The sequence below is a fragment of the Ambystoma mexicanum genome, chromosome 6q, assembly GCF_040938575.1.
Source record: "Ambystoma mexicanum isolate Mex_15411 chromosome 6q, UKY_AmexF1_1, whole genome shotgun sequence".
Lineage (NCBI taxonomy): Eukaryota > Metazoa > Chordata > Amphibia > Caudata > Ambystomatidae > Ambystoma > Ambystoma mexicanum.
This window is the reverse complement of record NC_090937.1, coordinates 428371664-428393742: the sequence shown is the minus strand read 5'-3', so window position 1 is coordinate 428393742 and position 22079 is coordinate 428371664. Positions and strand designations below refer to the sequence as shown.

Sequence of the window (22079 nt, the reverse complement as noted above, 5' to 3'; positions counted from 1 at the left end):
GGGGCCCTGTTTTCTCCCCTGGGCTGATCCGGGGATGGGTAGCTATCCCTTCTTTGGTAGTACCCCTGGTTGGGAAGATTTGGATACCCCTCCACCCTTGGCCTCCCCTCTCCCGGATTAGGTTGTCTGGGCTCAGGGAATTGGGGAAAGAAGGGTGGAGGATTTTGGGGCTGGAAATTGGGTGGATACCTGGGGAAAAAGTTCTGCCCAGGATTCGGAGAATTTCTGCCCTCCGGTGGGAAGTTAGGAGGAAGGTTCCCTGGGTTAGGTTCTTGGCTGGATCTCCCCCCTTGGGCTGGAGGAGTCCACACATAACCCAGAATGGGTCGATTTCCCTTGTAACGGGGACTTACATAATCAGGAGAGCGAGGGACCCCATTTGTGGGACTACCTCCTTGACTCCCTGTTTGTGACTGGCCCGAGGACCTTCTGGGCCTAGCATTATTAGGTGCAGGTAGGTTTTTAGGCCCCCCCATCTCCAACTCTAAAACGGGGGTGACCTTTACCTCTGCCACCTTGGCAGCAGCAGGGGTGTTGTTGGCTTTGGGGTTTTTGGGCGCATTATTTTTATTTTCTATTGGCTTCTGCACCTCATAGATCCGGGTCGCCTGTTCAATGACCCAGTCTAAAGATCTTTTCTCGTGAAAATCCCTCACAAGCTGGGTCATTATGTATTTGGGCAAGGCATGGAAAAACGTATTAATAAATTCTCTGCTATCCGTGCGCACCCTTCTTGTGGTTTGTGCAAAAGCACGCTTTAACTCCTGCACAAATTCTTGTGGGGCCTGATCCTCCCCACATTGTAAATTGTAGGCTGCCTTGCGAGCCTCTTGGGGATTTCTGTGAACAGAAACATGTTTTAATATGGCCGCCCTATAGGTGGACCACCTGGAATGATTTTGGTCCTCCAGCCCTGCAAAGAAACTGGAGTACTCTGGGGAGAATGTCCACTTTACATATTGGATACAGCTTTGGCTGTCCTTCAAATGAAAAGTCTCCATCATTTGCTCATAGAGCTCCAAGTGTTCCCAAACAGAGTACTTGGCGTTCTTATGATAAGGCGTGATGACACTCCTGATTGTCTTAATCTGTTTCAATGGGTCCTTAATCAAGGCCCTTTTTGCCTTATTGGCCTTTTTGGTTCGGGTAACCCTTGTCCATTCGTCCTCTGACTCAGAGGCACTGCTCCCAGAGGTTCCTGTCTGATCTTCCAGGTTTTCCCGGATTCTGCGAGCCTGGGAATGGCTGGCAGAACGTGGGGACCTGGTCTCCTGTGTCCTGTACCGCTCAGAGGAGTCTTCAGATCCCTCCTTGCTGCCAGGATTTGATGGGTACCCCCCCACTGACCTAACTGGGCAGAGGTTTTCAGGATGCCCTTAATGGGCCTACTCTCCTGGGGTTCCCCACTAAATTGCACTGTGCATGGGTGCCCATACCCGGATGCCCGCCCCTCCATTCCTGGGTGGTACTGGCCTATGAGCCCCATGCTTCTGGCTGGATAGTAATCTGCCATCCCTGTGGCCCTGTGCTCATGTGCGCCAGGGGACATGGGGGTGGCAGAATCCAGGGACTGAGAGAAATAAAGGCCTCTGGTACTAGGGCTCCTGGGGTTATGCTCAGGAGTTTCTCTTTCCCAGCGAACCTCATCTCTATCCGCCCCTGCTCCCTGTTGCAATGCAAGAGGCTGCGCCTTCAGTTCCTCAGTTAAGGCCTTACTAGACTCTATCAGTCTCTCCTGCATCGCTAACTGTTGTTGGAGCCTATCATTGTGCTGGCAGAGAGCCTCATTCTCTCTCTGCGTTTCCTGATTGGTCCTGGAGCACTGGGCCAGTCTTTGCTGCAGGAGGGTTACCTCCTGAGCTGTGTCCCTATTGGCCTGCTCCTTTCTTGCCAGAGCATCCTCCACCTTCCTGGTGTGCTCTAACAAGTTATGGTGTTCTTTTTGGAGGTCACCCAGTCCCTGGAGGGCCAGGTGATTTTCTTCCATTTTCCTTTTTAAGTGGCAGACTTCCTGGCCTAAGGTATCCCTTTCCTGACTAAGAGCCTGCATCTGTGCCGCCAGGTCGTCCCTTTGCCTTTGGAAGGCACCCGCTTTCTGGCGCTCCTGGTCAAACTCTGCCTGGGTATCCAGGTCTTTCAAAATCAGTTTATTGCTCTCTGCCTTCTCCCTATCTAGGTGGCTTTGCAGGGTGACTACCTGCTCAGCACATGCCCTATTGAAGTCTAACTGTTGCTCCAGCTTTTTCTGGCTCTGCAGTAGGGAGTCCAAACCTTCTTGGTACTCCTTCTGCAAGGCCAGAAATCTGGTATCCTGGTCAGCCTTTTCCTTTTGCAGGATGTCCATATCCCTCTTTATTTTAATGGTGTGCTGTCTACTCTCATTTTCTGACTCCTGGCTCCCCTGCAGCCTCTGCTCAGAAGAGTCCAGATCAGATTGGGCCTTCTGTAATGCCAGCAGTTGCCTACTCGCCAGATCTTGGCCTTCAGCACATTTATCCTGCATGTCTCCCATATATAGGTACAGGTATGCCGCTATCCTAACCATCTTGTCTTGTTCATCCTTAGCTTTAGGAGCCATGTATAGTTCACTCTGGGCCACATGTAAGGGACCCTGATCTCTCCATATATCTGACCCTGTTTCCGTGACCTGTTGAGTGATGGCCTGCAACCAGACCGTGCGGTCCTGGTGAGTCCACTCACCTCTCACAAATAACTTATGTAAGAAGTGCTCTCTGGCTATTTTCATGTCTACTAAGGTCGTCATTCTAGAGATTTGAGTTCCTTCCTGACTTACAGAAGTTTGTATTTTATTTTTGCAAAACAGACCTTTTCCTTAGAGCGTTCCTTTGAGGAGTGCTTTACAGCGTAACACAGCGTGGTGATCCGACCGGATATGTTTATCTGGTCAGCTGGCACGCTGTATTAATCTGCACAAATGGTAGATCTACCCCAAACGTCCCGCTCGAGCCCCCAATTTGTAAGAGGATTCAATTCAACACTACAGCTAAGTCAATGCCTAGTCTGGGATACTGAATGGAAACCCTTATTGATATATCTTTATGTCCAGTTCATGCGTTCTGGATGACTACCCCTATATAACACCCCTCTCTTGGAATCCCCCTGACCCCACTGAGCCAAGAAGTAGTTATGTTTTGCAAGTTAAAAGGTTTATTTGATAATTTAAACAATAGATATATATATCACACTTTATAATAATTTAATAATTGAATATCGCACTGAATCTGAGCAGTAATCAATAATGGATAGACTGGCACTGGCACACTTGTGAATAGGAACAGAAGAATAAGGTGGTAGAGAATGCTTTATATAAGTTCAGATGGATGTAATGTTGAATGAAAATGCAATACAGAAAATACTCAATATGATTTCAACAAAACAATGTCATCACTTTTCTCTGGCAATCCCCTCCCCCCTTTATGCAATGCAAGGAAATTGAAGGAAAGCACACAGTTCTCAGAAATGCAATCAAATGTAATTCAGTTCACCCCAGCAAGCTTAGACTACAGAAGTTTGAAACACAGGCCCAAAATGCTTTTATACGTGCTGGCAATGAAGTGAAAAATATGCTAAAATGCTTTTAATTCCCTCTTGAGGTTCAGGGTGAGTGGTATCAAGTTAATATTAGTCCAGGCTCACTCTAGCAATGATTCAGGGATGGTTCTTAAGAGGCAAACGAAATTTTAGCAAGGAAAGCAAGAACTGCTGTTTTCACACGTGGAGAAATTTGCAAATCGCGGCAAATTCGCGAGTGCGTTTTTCGCGAAATTGTAGGGAATAGGAATGCGGTTCTAGGTTCGTTGAAAAGCCAAGATTCCCAGCCTTTCAGAGGAAAGTTACTGCAAGTTTCTAAGACAAACGGTCACGGAGATATGAGCGATTTTGTGAAGGTTGTTTTTCGGATTTGAAATTTTAAAATTCAAAGTGACAAGTGACAGTTTTGCAAAATGACAAGGTACAACTTCTAGGAGACAGTTCTGGTTAGATTAAAATAGATTGAATTATATTATTTTAACTAAGAGATTGGTTCTGCACAGTTCTGCTAGGTACTCACAATATATTTAGAAATAGAATGGGCCTCGCCACGGATCTGGTCAGGTTTTAGACTGGACTCTGGTCTGGTCTCGGCACTTCACAGTGATCTGGGTCAGCTCTCTGGTTCTGCTAACAGTGGTCTGGGTCAGCTCTGCTCTCTCTGAGTACAGCACTGCTTCTGGATCTTTCTGCACAGCTTTCTCTGGAGATTGATGGATTTGAAGTCTGGATCTCTGGATGTGGTATGGTCCGGCAGCATGCTCCGCAGCAAATGGAATTGAATGTCCCTATCTGTCCTGACTGTCTGCTTTTATGTGTTTTGAAAATGGGTGGAAAGGCTAGCTTCCTATGCCCTACCCCTCTCCACTTGTCATTGGCCATTTCATCCTCTTCCCCTTGATTGGGGGAATGAAATGAAGTGTCATCATGATGAGGTCTGTTTATGATACAGAGAACCCACCCCTGTCAAATTACACACAATCTATATTTTGACCCAAAAGACATATTTGCACAGGTACACATTTGTTTAAAATTACATGCACCCATCACATATCACAGGAGGTATACCCTGTCCAAATCTGCTCTTCCTGGGAGCTTGCATTCAGAAATGGCAACATTTGCACTTTTTAACTGGTTTCGTAATATCGGACATTACCCCAAATTTACACACATGTGCGCAATGAGTATGGACATTAAGTGATGAAGTGTCAGATTTTTAACATGCATACATTTTAAGTAATACCCTCTTAACTGCTAGTTTGCCCCCAGATCATGCCACCGGTTCTAAAAACCTCTTAAAATGTGGGCAGAAAAATCACAAGAATTATGGTATCATTTAAATAATTATGACAAGTCTGTACTATGAGTTATTCATCTTTTTCTAAAACCATATTCTGGCTCCAAAGGGGTGTGGTTTCCCCCCAGCACAAGGTTGAATTTCTGGTTTTTCCAGTTCTGCCATGCCAGCTTGCTCTCACAGGCAGTGCTCCTCCCCTTTCCTTCCAGGAGGAAGCCACTTTTACGGCCCCCATAATAAACCATCTGCCTGGGCCCTGGAAGGCCCATTGTTCAAGAGGAAGCCATTTATGGCCACTTCAATAAACCCTCTGCCTGGGTCCTATGTTTAGTCTCTAGCAGTCCCTTGATAATTAAAACAGAGAAGTGTCAGATCCCTTTTGGTGGGAGCAGCAAAAAGGCAGCTAGGCCTGGGAACACAGCAGTTGTGCAAGTCTCAACTCCTGTCGGGGGTAGCTGGTGGGCAGAATTCAGTTCCTTAAGCCAGGCCCCAGCTAATGTCACTTTTAGTTACCCAGTTTTCTGCATTCAAATAAAACTAACCATTTTACCTATGCAGCTAGAATGCTGATTCTAAGTTTAAAACTATGACATTTAAACAATTGCAACCTATGTGACACTCAAAAGTAGGTCACTCATTTCTTTTAAACATTTAGGTTTTTAGTGTCTTTCAGTCCAAATTTACTTAAACTGCTGAAATCCACAGCTCAGCCAGTCTTGTATAAACCTTCAAGTCACTTCAGAATATAACTTTACATTGGATCCACCTCTCAGTAAGTCTTTCTTTGGCCTGCTTTGGGTTCATTTATTCAGTTTTACACGAAAAAGAAAAAAAGTCTGGTGTTGTTTTAAAACGCTGGCTTTCTGATAGTGGTGAGTACTGGTAATGCACCCATTTTTGGGATTTAAGAAAATTATTTCCCCACAATTCTAGGTTGCTTTTGGCAATCAGCATTGCCATTCCCAATGGTTTCAGACTACTGTGTGGGTAGTCCAATGGTGGTTTTAGGCAGTGCCCTTCTGTGCCCATAACATCGGCAAAAATGAGTGGCAGCCTATTCTTCATGCATTTCCCTGTGCATTTTCTGGGAAGCTCTGGCCATCATGATGTTTTCCATGTCAGTACTGCACAGTATTTGAGGTAGGGCTCAATACCCTATGTATGGGTAAAAACATCCCACAAAGGACATGGGACATGGAGGTAATCCTGATTCTGGGCAGAGCAGCTGAGTTAGGGGGTTGGGGAAGGGGGTGGGAGGGAGCAGGGGTATGTGGGGGGTTTAGGGTGTGGGGTGGGATGGGATGGGTATTGTGTGATAAATTGTAATAGTCATCCATGTCCAGGCTAAGCAGGCTTGCTATGTTGTATTAATGGCTAGAGAGGCATTTTGGTGCAGCCAGTCAAGTAACTTCTTAGTTTGGCTTGACCTTTTAATAACTGGGCATCTGTGATAAAGCAGTCCTGCTAAGTGCAATTACCTGGCTAGACTGGCCTTTGTGTGCTGCCAGCTTAGCTGATTCTTACTGCAGCATTGTATATTTTTCTGGGCATCTGTGAAAAAGTCACCACGATAAGTGTTATTGCTTTGACTGGCATTTTGCTACAACCAGTCTAGGTATTTTTAAATGTGGCCTGGCGTGCTTTACTTTCATATGTTATTACATGTCTAGACTGGTCTACAATGTGCAGCCAGTTGGACATGATTTCATTATGGCATGGCTTTTTTAGTAGCAAAGCATTTTATGAATTAAAACATTAATGTTCCTGTGCACTGTAGATGACTTGCATGTATTGGATTATTGGATTTTTAGATTGGTGTTACCCTACAAAACAATTACAAATGTTCTGGCCTTTTAGCCAATTTTTCTCAGAAAGTGTGCTGTATAATGCATTAAAACACATATTTATATATTTCTCCTAGTGCAGTGTGCGCTGTACCCCTGCAGCATCACGTTTGTTCGTATTGCGCAAGCGTGGTAATCTAGGCAGGCCCAGAGTGTGGCGCAATGCGTGATTTGTTACTGAGTTGGGGGGGCCCTCAGCATGGCTTGCAGGGGTCCACCAAATGTTTTGTTACTCCATTGACTGTATTGTATTATTTATGTTCTTAATATATGTAGAGTTCACATTTTCACAATATTGTCTCCGGTGTGTGTGTACCCTACACTGTCATTCAAAATATTTGTGAACTGCACATAAAGTACCCCTGAAGCATGTTCTTTTAACTTAACATTTGCTTTCCAGTGTTTGTAGACCTCAGATTTTTAAATATTTTTGTTAAATTAAGGCCTTTTTAAAAATGTGTTTATTCCACACATTTCTTTGTAAAAAAGAAATGATGGACAGCACGTGTGTGTCTGTTTGTGTTTTTGTGCGTGTTTCTGAGACTGTCTTTGTGTATGTGTACATTCAATTTACATCGAATGTGAATACGTGTGTTCTGTGTATGCATTCCAAACAAACTGTATGCATGGTTTATGTTGTATGTGCATGTGTATATTATAGGATACTGTATGTGCATATTGTGTTTATGTGTAATGTGTTTTACATGAGTTTTCTTTTTGTCTCAATTAATTGCAAGTATAAAGCTTGGGTGCATTATGTGCTGTTTCTGGCATGTATGCATATTATTGTCATACCATTTATGCTTATTGTTTTTCGGTATTATGTGTGCATGTACTTTCAAAGCGTGTGAATAATGGCAGTGTTCAATGTCAATATACTTTTTCAAAAAGTGCATCAGCCGAATTTGAGACATTCATTTTTTAAGGGCTGTAACATTTATTGACGTTTTTATGTATGAGCAATAACTGTAAAGAGACGCATGCTATTCATTGTATACTGTGGGAACATGCACAGTAGATGTGTGGGACAAAAGAAAGACAGTTTATATCATTATACACGCACACACACATGCATTTGTAGGTGAAGAGGGACAAATGAAATTAAGAATATACCATGTGAACTTGAACAGTAGGAGCAGAGGAATGATTGAAAGGACGTTTGACCCTCTTAACCCACACTACCATAAAAGCACAGCCAGCATGTAACAAATGTACTGCAAGGAACAAGAGCAAAACAAAATTAAGTGTGTATCACAATGATGGCGGACCAAAATAAATTAGGTTTGTTCTGAACATGGAAAAACATTCACAAGCATCACAATTGGATTGGAACATGTGTGTAGATATGTAGGCTGGGTCACACACACTTTAGAAACTGCACATTATAACAACTACACACACACACATATATATATACACACACACACACACACACACACAAACATTATCTAGCCTGCAAGCTCCATGCTAGACCAAACACCTTTTGGTGCGTGCCTTGGAAGGCATGTTGGAACAACATATTAAATCCATGACAGTGTGCAAGCGAGGCAACAAATAAACATAAAATGGTGATAATGTGCAGAATTTGAGTAATAAGCCAATACCCATGCTCCAATGCAAACTTGTCCCCTCATAACCAACAAAACACACACATAATCTAAAACGTTCCACTGTCAGGTATATAAATTGCAGCCGAGAGTATGAACATCCAGAGAGACAAGAAATCATATTACATCAAAACATAAACTAAGCATTCATTCAAATTTAACAGAAGCGTGATACGTGCAACATTTACACATACAAAAAATGTTCGTATTTTTTTATTTTACAGCAAGTACGATACGCCTGAATTCTTCTGAGATGCAGGTATTAACACTGGTCCCGGTAGGTCAAACTCCTGTGCATAATCAGGCCTTAATGCCCAATGGCAAAAAATAAGATGAACAGTTCATAAAAGAAACCACAAACAAACCAAAATCACTTGCATAAACTAACTTGAAAACACAAACATGTCACTTTGGTACTCCTTATTTGCCTAACAACAGGCAAACCTTACACCCACCACTCACATCATTCAGATATGGCCCATGCAAACTCATTATCTCAGAGAAAAAAAAGTTTGATTTCCAAATGTGCCAATTAAAATCCGATATGTCACAGTTATACAGCATATTGGCTGAATAAACACAAACATGTAAAGACGTATACCACTTTGGTTCATCATTATAGCTGAATATTAGTGACTCCCCAGACCCGTCCCTCTTCTCACGCAGACCTCACTCACCCACAGCCAAAATCCAATCCTCTGACATAAAGAAAACCAACCACACCATCTTGTAACACAATTAGATAAACTAATTTGGCACTGTAATGAAATGTGTTTCAGCTGCACAAGTTAAGCTAAAATATACCAACAAGTAGTATGCACGTCACGAAAAAACAAACATGCACAACACATAGCAATAGAATATTAAATGTAACACAATAGACAACGTGTGTGTTCTGACCCCACCCAGCCATGTCATTCCCATTATGCATAAACACCCCACCAAAACACATCATCTCATAACAAAAACAAGATTGTGTAAGTTGCTTGTAAATAGATTCCAACACATTGCACCCAAACACTGCATAATGGAACATACTTTCACTTTCACTTATAAATATGCAACTTTAACAGATATTGTGGTAATTGAAGAACGGAGAAATATGAAGACATGATACTTTTGAACAACTTTGCAGCCAATAAACGGCACATCTGCAGGCCAGCCCTTTTCTCCTCAACCCAACACATAATATTGCCTAGCAAAAGACATGTATCTCGACAGAACACTGCAACATAACGTACTCTAAAATGTATGAATCAATTACGCTACTGTCAAACATCAACTAATCAAAACATTGCAATAGTTTACTTGAGTGTTCCAACCCATCCAATCACATCACCCATCTATGATCTCACACTCCATCAAACGATATCCTCTTCTAACAAAAACACATTATGGAAGGTACCACTAGGAAATATTCACACGTTGAAACATATCAACCATGAAAATACTTTAATTTATAAATCTGACACTTCTAAAGATATAGTGGAAAAATTACAGCAAATTTGGAAAGATATACATGATTTTGCACCATCATTTTAGCTAAAACACAAACTTGAATGCAGAGATCCATTCCTATCCTCACCAAGATCCCACCAAGAGAAAATTAGATTGACTAATGTGACTCATCAAATGTCATATGCATCTGGAGAACAATGTAATATGAAATAGACCAAAACAAACTAGTAGCCATCAGCAAAGAAAAAAATAGGCATACATGAGGAAGTATAACACATACATGTATTAACATATACATCTTTGCTGGAATGTCATCTGCCACAATACAGCAACATCTTCCTCAGGAAATCCTGTATCCAAGCTCAGGCAAGTACCTACCATCCGTCCTCACACAGAAATAGCTGCTTAAGTTCTAATTACAATACACAATAAACAATTGAAGCACATGTTAAAAAAACACATGTTTCCTATTACATTACAGAGAGAACACTGAAAAAAGGATCAGGACAATATAACAGCAGAGATTGGTAAAGGAGGAAGATGCACAACACGCATTGCCATTGATTTAGTACATTAAAAGCTAAAAGAAATGCAAAACATAATAGAACATCTTTCCTTTGTAATCTGTTGCACAAGTAAATAGTGAAACTGATCAAAAATATGAAGATGAATTCAAGTTAATAACTGGAACGCTAAATTCTATTACATAGGTAATTTAGATATGACTCTAATTCTATACTACTTACCGTTTAGCCCAATATAATGGACTAAGAACTTAGTACATACAATAATTACAATAAATAGTAACGAAAACATGCAATCTCATTAGTTAAATAAACAAGTATGTTAGTGAGTGCAAGTAAGAAGACACATTACAGTAAAATATAACTTCAGTACATACATATCCACAGCTTCAAGTTAACAAAGTACACATAAACACAGTTTCTTTTCTGCGGTGGAAGACCAGGGGTTTGCAGCAGCTCACAAAAAGACCTGATACAAACTTGGGAACAAAATGGAATGCCAAGAATCCCTTTGAGATAACTTGGCATATTTTGTAAGTGAAGCGATTGGAAATGTTGAAAACTAATGGGAATGTGACGCAAACGTGTGGAAATATTTTACACATCACTATAATGTGATTACAAACAATAGATGGTGAGTACATTATAGAATCAATGACAAAACACAGGTTCCGAGAGACAGCAATTCTGAAAATGGAGGGAGTCAAAAAAACTGAGCACAAACCTTAATATAGTAAGCAATTTGGGATAGGATTTTGGAATTTGAAGTATTAGGGGATCCCTGTGGCGATCATTAACCTATTAGTCAACATCTTTGGGGATTGTGGGTGCAGAAAGGAAAGCTGCCACTAACGTTACAATTCTAGAAGAGATTGACTTGATGTCCAACAGGGTAATTAGCTGGGCTAGAATTGGGGACTCCAGCCTGCATCACAAAATTGTGACTGAGCAATGCCCACGTATTATGACCATTCTAGATAATTCTGGTCATATCTTGTATGTAGCATCCAGTTTTGTGGAATTAATTGGGATGTTCTTGAAGGGTTTTGTGCAAAAAAATAAGAGGAAGGTGAGGGCCAACAAGAAGGGTTGGTTAAATGAAGCGTGTGTCTCTGCTAAACGCTCTCTCCCGGTGGCCTTAAAATCCCCAGCCCGTTGCAAAAGTGACAACATCCAGGCAAGAGCAAAGTACTGTGTAATGTTGGAAAAAAGGAAATCGAGTTGGATGAGGACGCGTGGGAAAACTTTATTGTAGGTTGTTTTCACTCATGATTTCAAACAATTTGGGGAATTTGTGTACGGGGGCCGGTTAATAGGACTGTAAATAGGACAAAGGGAACTCATGTGCATGCACAGGCTTGAGTGGTGCACTTCTCTAGCCTGTTTTATGGTATAAACCCTTCTTTGCCTTGCTCAAACCGCAGTTCTTCATTACATTTTACGCTTGAGGGGGTGTCTTCAGCCATCGTTAAGCAAGCATGTATTCACGCCCCTGGCCAGGATAATATTCCAACTGACTTTTTCAATGATCAGGGTGACGTTTGGGAACCCTGTCTAACCATGGCATTCAATACCTTTTTTAGAGACAGGCCAATATCCACTTTCCTGGAAGTCTGCATCATTTTCCTATTTTTAAAAAAGGGGGCCTGCAAGCCCACTTTCGCAAGCCCACTTTTTTTGTACAGACCCCATTGCCTCTTGGGAGAGTGTTATTGTGGCATCTTAAGACTTGGCATTTGGAAACATGCTATTCTTTGCTACATACAACACTGCTTTAGACCAGGGGTGGGAAGTATGGAACAGGCACTGAAGTTGAAGGTATTGCTGACAAACTGTTTTTTTTGCAGGGGTGAGGCATTCATGGACTTGAGCCCTACCATTGACAACATGAATAGGTCCAAGTTTTGGGTCTTGCTTGGGTCCATGATGTGCCCTATTGAGATCCTGACTGTGTTGCAGGAACTCCCTAGTGGAAACCATGTGTGTGTGTGGGAAGTGGGCCTGAGGGGCAATGTATGGCTTGATTTGATGTTGGCCTGGGGGTCGACCAGGGCTGTATCCTTGCTCTGGTCCTTTTTACTTTGTGTATCAATGGTATACACAATCCCTTAGTGGACTGCCTAGCTGATTCCCCAAGGGTGGGTTGCAGGGCTTTTCAAACCCTAGCCTATGCCGACAACACAGCATTGATTGCCAGAATGCCAATGGCTCTTCAGAAACCAATGAATGCCTATTCTGTTTTAATGAACAATTTGGATCTGAAGATCAATACTGTGAAGTCTGCTGTGATGGTGTGTGCTGGAGAAGAGGTATATGAAAATGAACCCTATGGTTTGCAATAGAGCGGTCATCCGGTTGATTTTGCCTATCTAGGTGTCTGCTTTTTGGTGGCAGTGATGGGTCAAGCCCATCTTAGCAAGCAACAACTGAAGTTAATTCAATATTTGGGAGTGCTATCCCGTTGTATGGCTCAGTGCCCTACTCAACTAGTGGGCCTGATACTAAATGTTTATGGGATACAAAAAAAGTCTTCAGTCCTGTGTGGATCCCCCCCTTTGGGGCTTTTCAAAAATGCCAGGTTTACAGATAGTGGAAAACACATGTTTTAAACGTTTGTTGGGACTTCTGGGGTCTGCTCCCAGTTTTGCTGTCCATAAGGATTTTGGAGTGGGCTTTTTAGAGGACCAATGGATGTCAGCACCAATCCTTTTTTGGTTATGTCTCTGTCAGATGAGAATGCAGGTTTAACACGTTTTATCATCAAGTCGCTATTGGCTAGGGACAACTGGTACAACCTTCTGTGGCTCTCTTTTATAAGTCCATTTTTGATTGTAACCGATACTTATATACTTTTTCCTCCGGGCATGCTGTTGCCCTACGTGCACTTGTAGCATTACAAGTGTCTGTTCGCATCAGTAGTTATTGAGAAGCGGGAATGCAGGGCAATGTCCATTCTAACGAATAGAGCCCATACTGTTATTAGCCGGGTGGGTCGTACTCAGCCTTATCTCACGTTTAGTTTGAAAAAAAGGTGGACCAATGCCTGATCAGCCGTGCCCAGTTAAGCGGTCTATTTTTGAGGGACAACACTGCAAGCTGAAAGGGTTTTTTTTTAGATTTGGAGAGTTGCTCAGTGTGCAGAGACCTGGTGACAGGTCTAAAGCATTTTATCTTGTTTTGTCCATCTCACAAGGATATTAGAAATGCTATAATCCACCCAGTTTTTAGACATTTTAATCTGAGAAAACATCACTCTGCTCTATTGTTTCTATTATCTGCAAACTCCCCTAAGGTTGCTGGGGCCCTGCTGTCGTTATTTTTTAAAAAAGAGCTATTTATTTTAGAATGTGTGTTTTGACTGTCCTGTGAACGGATTTAATCTGTTTTAGTATGCTGTTTATTTGTTGGACTGGATTTCCAAGTAATGTATCACAACAATGGTATATTTGTTGTGTGCTAATGTGTGTATATTTTATGAATGTGCACCTTGTACTTGTTTAATGGATGTGTCTTCCGAATAAACACATTGATAGAAAAGAAAGTAAGTATTCATCATTGCAAATTAACAAATGAATGGTTGCCCAAAATAAATTAATATAAAATGTACATGAACACCTCGATTATATTAATGAAATTAAGTAACACCATAAGCAACACAACTCAACAGCATATAGCTATATCTGTTTTCAGAATAAGCGCCATGTCTGTGCCGCAGCCAACCCCTACCAAACTACCACACTGGAGAAGACTCCCAGAAAAGTCCAACAACCTGCCAAAAGAACCATGCAAGTGCCATTATTCCAAAAAGATGCAAAGAAAACAGAAACACTAAAGACATATAGAAACATCAATAAATACAGCACGTATGTACAGCATAGAGACTAAAATAAATAAATAAATAAATAAATAAATAAATAACTATTTGAAAAGTGGGAATATTGACAATACATCATAACTGAGGAAACAAAACAATATAATAAAAGCAAAATATATCTATGTTAACTAGGGCCAATAGGGAACAACGTTGTCGTACTTAAAACAGCTCAAACAATTACCTTTTACAGAGCGCCAATAAGTTTATATCTATCTCAAAGTTGTGGCCACACTTAGCATTGCCTCACCCATGAAGTTAATATGCAGCCACCCAGAGAAGACCAAAGCTTCAGTGAAAGAACCACCCAAGAGAAGCCATTTAGCGAAGACCAACAGTAATACCAAGAAGTACAGCAGGTACATACAGATTACCAACAGAAGAAAAATAATTATTGAAAAAGTGGGAAAACTGACCATACATCGTAGCTGAGGTAATTAATCACTTTATCGAAACCAACATATATCAGTGTCACTTAGCATTAGTAGAAAGCAAGGAAGATATTAGTATGTACACTAGAACAAACAAAACATTAACAATTACACAGTGACAATAAGAATAAGTTAAAATGCAACAATTCAGACCAAACACCTACACAGTGTAAATACCAATATGTTAACTTCTCATTCAAGGGGTTTCAGGGTTTGTGTTGGCAGTGCAAAGCCATTTTCATCAGTGCAAATTCACTTTGAACCGTGCAAGAAATCCAATGAATCAGGCTCTATGTCTTTCAGGTATACCTGTGTCTACAAGTGATATTGGCAAAGAAGAATAAACCACTACCCATACTACAACCACTACCAGCACAAACATCATAACTACAGAGGATAAACCTAGTACTCGTATGTACACACACAACTGTGCCTAATCAAACTCTCACTAACAATAAGCCCAAACTCACTTACACTCCAACAGTTTCATGTAATAATGTCCCCACAAAAATGTCTCCTGACAAAAAAGTCACTGTTTTTTGTGCAGCTATTATTACATTGATCATGCGGTGGACACCCCTGCAACCCCCAAATTCATTTTCTTTTTAAAAGGGAGCAGGGGACTTCCCTGCAACCCGTCCACATACATAAAGTCATCATATATAATGTTGACAATGGCTTTTCCTGGGGACATTATGTATGGGGACATTATCACCTGATACACACTCCAACACCAACATCACAAGACAACTCTCCCTCATTTGACAGCTCTAAAACACAGAGTCCAAATACTGATATGTCCACCACAGCCACTACAACAGACATGCCTGGACATGTGCCTACGTGTGTCACCAGACTCTACTCATTAGGCATATGTGCTCAAGGGTGTGGGAAAAGTTTGAGCACCCACACTGGCAAGATTTAAACAAAAAAGGGGTAACATAGTTCATTTGATCCACATAGCTAGTCCATTTGGACAGAAGTAGTGAATCAAACTGTGGTACACTCTGAGTTCATCTTGTAGCTCCTTTACATGTACCAAAAACACCCATCCACTTTTTATAAAAACAAAGATGACTCAACAGCAAATTGGATTGTACAAAGCACTTTATCTCCCCCGACTCTAAAAAAAGCTGCCACTGATTCTCTAACCTTAAAAAACAAAGAAAACCAAGCATGTGCCACCACATACTTCCTTGACACTTCGACTGCAGAACATACAGAAAAAGTAGCCTCACCCATTGCTGTTAAGCCATATCTTTTACTAATCCCACATCTCAACATTTAAAAGAATTATGCTGAGTAAGGCATACATTCCCTAAGTGGACACAAGGTTTTTTCCTGCCCCTCCCCCCCCGAAGCCATACATTCAGCAACATGAACAAAAATACTACAAACATAAGAGAACGGTATAACAGGTTGCATATAAAGAAAGTTTGACATGTTAAATAGAAGCCTGTGTTCAAACGTTATGATACTTGTTATAATCTAAAATGCAGTATGAGTCACATACTATTAGGATTGAAAGAAAATATGAGAACAATAAGACAGTGCTCTGCCTACTTATTTAACAAATGTCCATTATAAAAACAAAGGAACTTGGTGAGAACCTATGAAATAATCAGCCTCTGTACTTTTCATGCAGGTCTGACACATTTCTTCGGGAATGTGGTACGGAGCGTCTCTGAAATGTGAAGCACCCGCCAGCAATGAAATGTGCTGCTTCAGAAGCACTCCCATTTCCAATTGGTGCTCACCTTAGTGAGTGTTGGTTCATGAACGCCTGAAAGTTAAACTACATTGACCAGACTTTCCAATACAAATGGTAGCAGCGCTTACCATCAGGGACGGCCTTAGGCCAGGGCGAGCTGGGCGACCGCCCGGGGTGCCCTACCTCACCGTCTCAAGGTAGGGCGACCCACCACCGAGAGTACTCAGTATTGCGCCACACTGGATTTTTTTTTCTGATTTTTTTTCGGTGCATCAAGAGGTGCTGGGCGCCCTTACTGTCACCAAGGTGCACCTGGGATCTCGAGGTGCACCTTGGTGACGTGTCAGGCCCCTCAGGTGTCCGACGGAGAATGTGTGTGGATGGTGTGCGCATGTTGTGTAGGGGGCTTTACTTTTAAAGTATGTATGTGGACGGTGTGCGCATGTTGTGTAGGGGCTTTACTTTTAAAGTATGTATGTGGATGGTGTGCGCATGTTGTGTAGGGGCTTTACTTTTAAAGTTTGTATGTGGATGCTGTGTGCATATTGTGTAGGGGCTTTACTTTTAATGTATGTATGTATGTGGATCGTGTGCGCATGTTGTGTAGGGGGCTTTACTTTTAGAGTATGTATGTATGTGGATGGTGTGCGCATGTTGTGTAGGGGCTTTACTTTTAATGTATGCATGTATGTGGATGGTGTGTGCATGTTGTGTAGGGGGCTTTACTTTTAGAGTATGTATGTATGTATGTATGTATGTGAATGGTGTGCGCATGTTGTGTAGAGGGCTTTACTTTTAAAGTATGTGTGTGGATGGTGTGCGCATGTTGTGTAGGGGGCTTTACTTTTAAAGTATGTATGTGGATGGTGTGCGCATGTTGTGTAGGGGGGTTTACTTTTAAAGTATGTATATGGATGGTGTGTGCATGATGTGTAGGGCGATATACTTTTAATGTATATATGTGGATGATTTGCACATGTTGTGTAGGGGGCTTTACTTTCAATGTGTGTGGATGGTGACTGTATGCATGTGGATAGTGTGCGCATGTTGTGTAGTGGCTTTACCAGGGCTCAAGTCGAGGGTACACGCGGGGGGATGGAGTCCCCACACTTTATTCAGAGGGTGGAGGGGACGCCAAATTTTGTTTCACCCAGGGCGATGCCGGTGCTAAGGCAGGTCCTGCTACCATACACAACTCCACCTTCGCCCTGTTGAGTTGAGAGCCAGATGCTTAAACAAGTTTGGAGGAGTGGACACTGTGCTGCAAGTTGAATACAGCTGAAATCTGCAGTGTGCCATTCACGCACCAAGAAAGAAAAGTATAAGCGAGGAAAAGTCACACATACGAACAAATGAAGGATAATATTTCATTAACTCCAAATGATATAGTTGATGAATAGGTAATGGCTGGCAGGCAGGAAAATGTAGTTCATATTACAATAAATATAATGATATGGATTCAGTGAAACAAAGCACGTTTTATGGTGATTAGTTATATTGCAACAACACCCTTGAAATTAACCTGGTGTGGGAACTGATGACCATCTTAAATCAGAGCCCCCTCCCCATTTATGTCCACATGATGTCATTTTATATGCCACGGTGAATCCCTTCTGAGAGATCATAAATGTGTGTATGGGTTTGTGATGGGGGCCGAGGAGGGAGAGTTAAAATGATCATCACTTCCCACACCAGCTGAAATTCAAGGGCATGTTTGTGATCAATCTGAGCCCCTAACTCTCTTATCTAATGTTTTTCCACTGAATCTCATGGCTTTTGTTATACTAAAGTTTCTTCGGCGGCCCACTAGTCATGTCCTTCAGCAATGGCACTGTAAATGTTGCACCTATGATTTTAAAAGAGGAAAGGCCACTGGACTGTGACAAGGGCCAAAGCCTGTAACCTCGGGATCTAATGCCCTTTGTTCCTTTGCAGTGGTGCACTAGCCATGGACGATGGTCTCAGGGTCCATTGGCCACGGCTGTGTATTGTACACCAGTGGACATGGGTGTGTCCATTGTACATTTTGCACAGTTCCTTCCTAAAGACCCATTGCCCACAACCTAGTAAATGTGATCTGCGCAGTTATGAAATACTGAGCAAGTAACTTTTTCCACCTCTTTCTATTCCCATGAAAGTGTCCCAGTAATCATCCCCAAGTACGCTGATTCCCAAAGTAAGGTAATGTTTGATGATTCCCATGGTAACAGAAAAACACTTAAAACATAAAAAGCCTTCCCTGCAGTCAGTGGCTCGAACCATGTGTCTACCTCCTCTTTTCTTGGTCCACCATTCCTCTCCATTGTGTTTTCCCTCCCTAACCATCTCACATTACACCCATTTACTATTCGGGTGGTGTGAAGCATTTCCTTTTCTAAGCACCTCTTGCAAAGTTACAGCGGTAATTTTGCGAGATACCACCGGAATTCCCCAATATGCTAAACATTTTCTATCCAAGCGGCCACCCTTGCCCCCCCAACACCTCCACTTCATATGTGTTCTCTTTCCCCCTTCCACCTTTAGCCCCTTTACCTCTTCCAAAAAGCAATTTGATCATTATACATTTTCGGGTTCCCTCAGTATTACCACGGAACTCACTTACATCAAGAAAAGAAATGACAGGTTTTCATTTCTAAAAAGTCTCTCTGCTGCAAAGCACCATGGGACATATATAAATCCATTTTGGGATGTGGGAGAACCCAACTATCCATCGAATATGTTAATAACTACTAGACTGATTTACCTCAAACCATCAAACGACACATCTGTGACTCCTTGAGCCCAAGTTGATACTTATTTGGTCCAAATCCATCCACTGGTTTTTCCAAGATGGGTGTTTAATAGATGCACTTTTTCTCCTCTAACACACTTTTCTCAAAATGTCCAATTTAGGTGCACCCAGGACAACATTGTATTGGGAAAAAAAGTCATCCAAATCCATCCATCGAGTCAAAAATGATTAGCAATATAATTTGGGAAACATGTCTATGCACCCAGGTTTCACCTTAAATAGCCACCCAAATTTATAAACACTGTCTTCCCCACTCAACCAAAACTCAGCCATCTCCATGCACTGATGGTGGTATCTCTCATTTTGACATGTAATATTGTGACTTAAAATAACCTTTGCAGTTCTATTGGGTTTTATTTTGCATTGACCTTCAAATCAAATTAAAATTTCCAATAATAAGTCTACAGTAATACTATTTTTCCTTCGCAGTTTTGTTCTTCATCTTCCATGGGGACTTTTGATTTGTGTAGGTGGCCTCATGAGCAGCCAACATTTTAACGCTGAACACCACTGTTAAATATTACGATGAGAGCCAAAGCCCAGATGCAAACATTGCTTTGATTGTGTGGGCTAGATTTTGGACTGTTAACTGATGAATCTCATTCTGACTGTTGCCAGAACTGGTTTCTTTAATGCTGCGGTTTCATTTAAAGAATAATTTCAGTTTACCAACTTTGACTTAAGCAATACCTTACAGCACCATTCATATGTGTGAGATTGGACATTGAGGCCATTACATTCAGTTATAGCATAGGTGTTCCTTACCTTTGTATCGAGCAAGTTCAATTCCAGTCAATTTGGGTATATCCAAGCCGATACCTGCAATATGCAAGGCTCATGTAGCTTGAGGTAGACTGTGGAAACGAAAAAAGATTTACATGTCAAAAGCGTGCTGGTGGCTATGACCTCAGTAGCTATGGGTGACAACATGCAAACACATTGAGAAAAATGGACTCAGTACAGAGATTAATGTTACCCCAATAACATACACAAAGGCAAAACAATAAATTGCATGGCTACCTTTGATACTGGGTTAAGCAGTGGGAAAAAAGTGGGGATGGACAAAGGCTAAACTGTGAGAGAGAACATATCACTGATTAAACAAGAAGCCGACAGAATGGTGCTAGATCACTTGATCCCAGAAGGGAGTTTATGGTCCTTAAAGGATTTTCAAACATTGTACCCACTTGCAAATAGTGAAATCTGGAAATATAGTTGCTTAGCACAATTAGGGCTTATTAATCTGGTTTCAGAGGAGTGGTGACCCATTAAAAGCCATTGAGTTTGGCAAAGTTCTTGGAGGAGATTACCAAACTACCTCCAACACAAGATTTTTCAGTCATGGGAAGAAGCATCAAGTGTAATGTTAGGAATGTGTTAGTGTTAGAAGAAACTTCACAAGCACACGAACACCATAATGTCTTAGCAGGACAGTAAATCTGAAGGTTGATTTCGCCCATTCACACAATAACACCTTTCAAAACTTAGTTTTACCAAATGCCATTAAGAACACAACAATAACCTATTTGTTTAGATGAAAGGTGTCGAACACAAGGACAGTGGGTTGGATCAGGCTCCTGAAGCCCCTTCAATAGGCCCATCACATTGCAAAGCAATGTGCTCTAACAGAGGAGAGCAAGAGAAGGCTTCCCTTCAGCAGTGACTTCAGTTTCCCTATTTTGAGAGAAAGATGCTATCACCAGAAGCTGATTAACTAAAGATCATCACCACAGAACTAAAAGCGAAATAGTCTAACATGGTAGGATAGTAAAGCAAGGTAAACACTGCAGTGACGATGGGTGAACATGTGACTGAGCAAATACATATGGAGAAAGTAACCATACCATTAAACAACTATTTTCAAGCAAAAGCCAACATTTGTGAAGGAAGAGGACAAGCATTCAGAGCACTAGACGACACACAAAAATGTCCCATAAAATATCACAGTTGCCTGGAACACACCATTACAGGGATTCTTGTCGTAAATCATGTTCAATATCTGAAACCGAAACCAATCTACTATTAAGCTTTACACACCTAGCCCGAGGGTGGTACTGGGAGTTATGGGCCCCGAAGACTAAGTTAAAGGCCTGAGTGCAGCAAGGGAATTTAACACGGTCTACAGGGCCCATAACTCCCGGTACAAACCAAGGGTGTGTTATATAAAGCTAGTATGTCCATAAAATGAAGGAAATTAGCCTGGAGTTGTTGCTGGGAATGGGCTAATTCCTGCAACTACATCCAAACATGATGAGAAAGAAGGGGTGTGGCCAAACTCAGCCTTTCATCCTTCCGAGATCGATAAATGAGCACCACACACCGTGGGTAATAATAAGCAGCGCTCAGATACCTGAGGGTTCGTAGCGCTATACAAGTGCCAAATTATTATTATTATTATTATTATCATTATTATTATTATTATTATTATTATTATTATTATTATTATTATTATTATTATTATTAAATAGCAGAATGGCTGCGTCTTCAAGGTGAGGCCCGGCGAAGAATGCAGGCAATAAGGGCCCTCTGCTACTGCTACCCTAACAAGGTAAGTATTGGTGGAAGGGGTGGTTGATTTCACATGCCCAGGCCACATCTGTGAGGTGTGGCCTAGGCAGGATGACACTGGTGCTTAGATAAGAAGCTGAGAAGTAGGGGTAGGTGGTGAGTCCATTTTTATGCCTAGACTGCGTCGGTCAGGTGCAGCCCAGGCAACGTCATACTGCGCTCCAGTGAAGAGAGAGCACCACGCTGAAAGCCGTGGCTGCATTTCTTGTTGGCATAGCTCTGCCATAAAGAAAGGGCATGCTGCCATTAGAGCCATGCGGCGGCACTGTCATCATGGCGGTCGGCTCAGTGTTTCCTCTCAGTATGCCAGTGCCTGGCTGAGAGCCATGCGGTGCTTGTAGCATGTCTGTCAGCACAATGCTTTCATGATGAAAGGGAGCACCGTTGAGACAGCCATGCTGCCAGTGACGCTGGGGCAGTGGCGA

General features: G+C 41.9%; 1 protein-coding gene across 5 annotated transcripts in view; it reads right to left on the bottom strand.

The window, feature by feature from the left end:
* LINGO2 (leucine rich repeat and Ig domain containing 2) overlaps positions 1-22079 on the bottom strand; it is a 5916036-nt gene that overhangs the window by 5235742 nt on the left and 658215 nt on the right. For all 5 annotated transcript variants that reach the window (XM_069630911.1, XM_069630909.1, XM_069630914.1 and 2 more), the window contains exon 3: positions 19852-19940. The gene's annotated coding sequence lies outside the window, so the exon portion shown is untranslated. The remainder of the gene's footprint in view (positions 1-19851; positions 19941-22079) is intronic.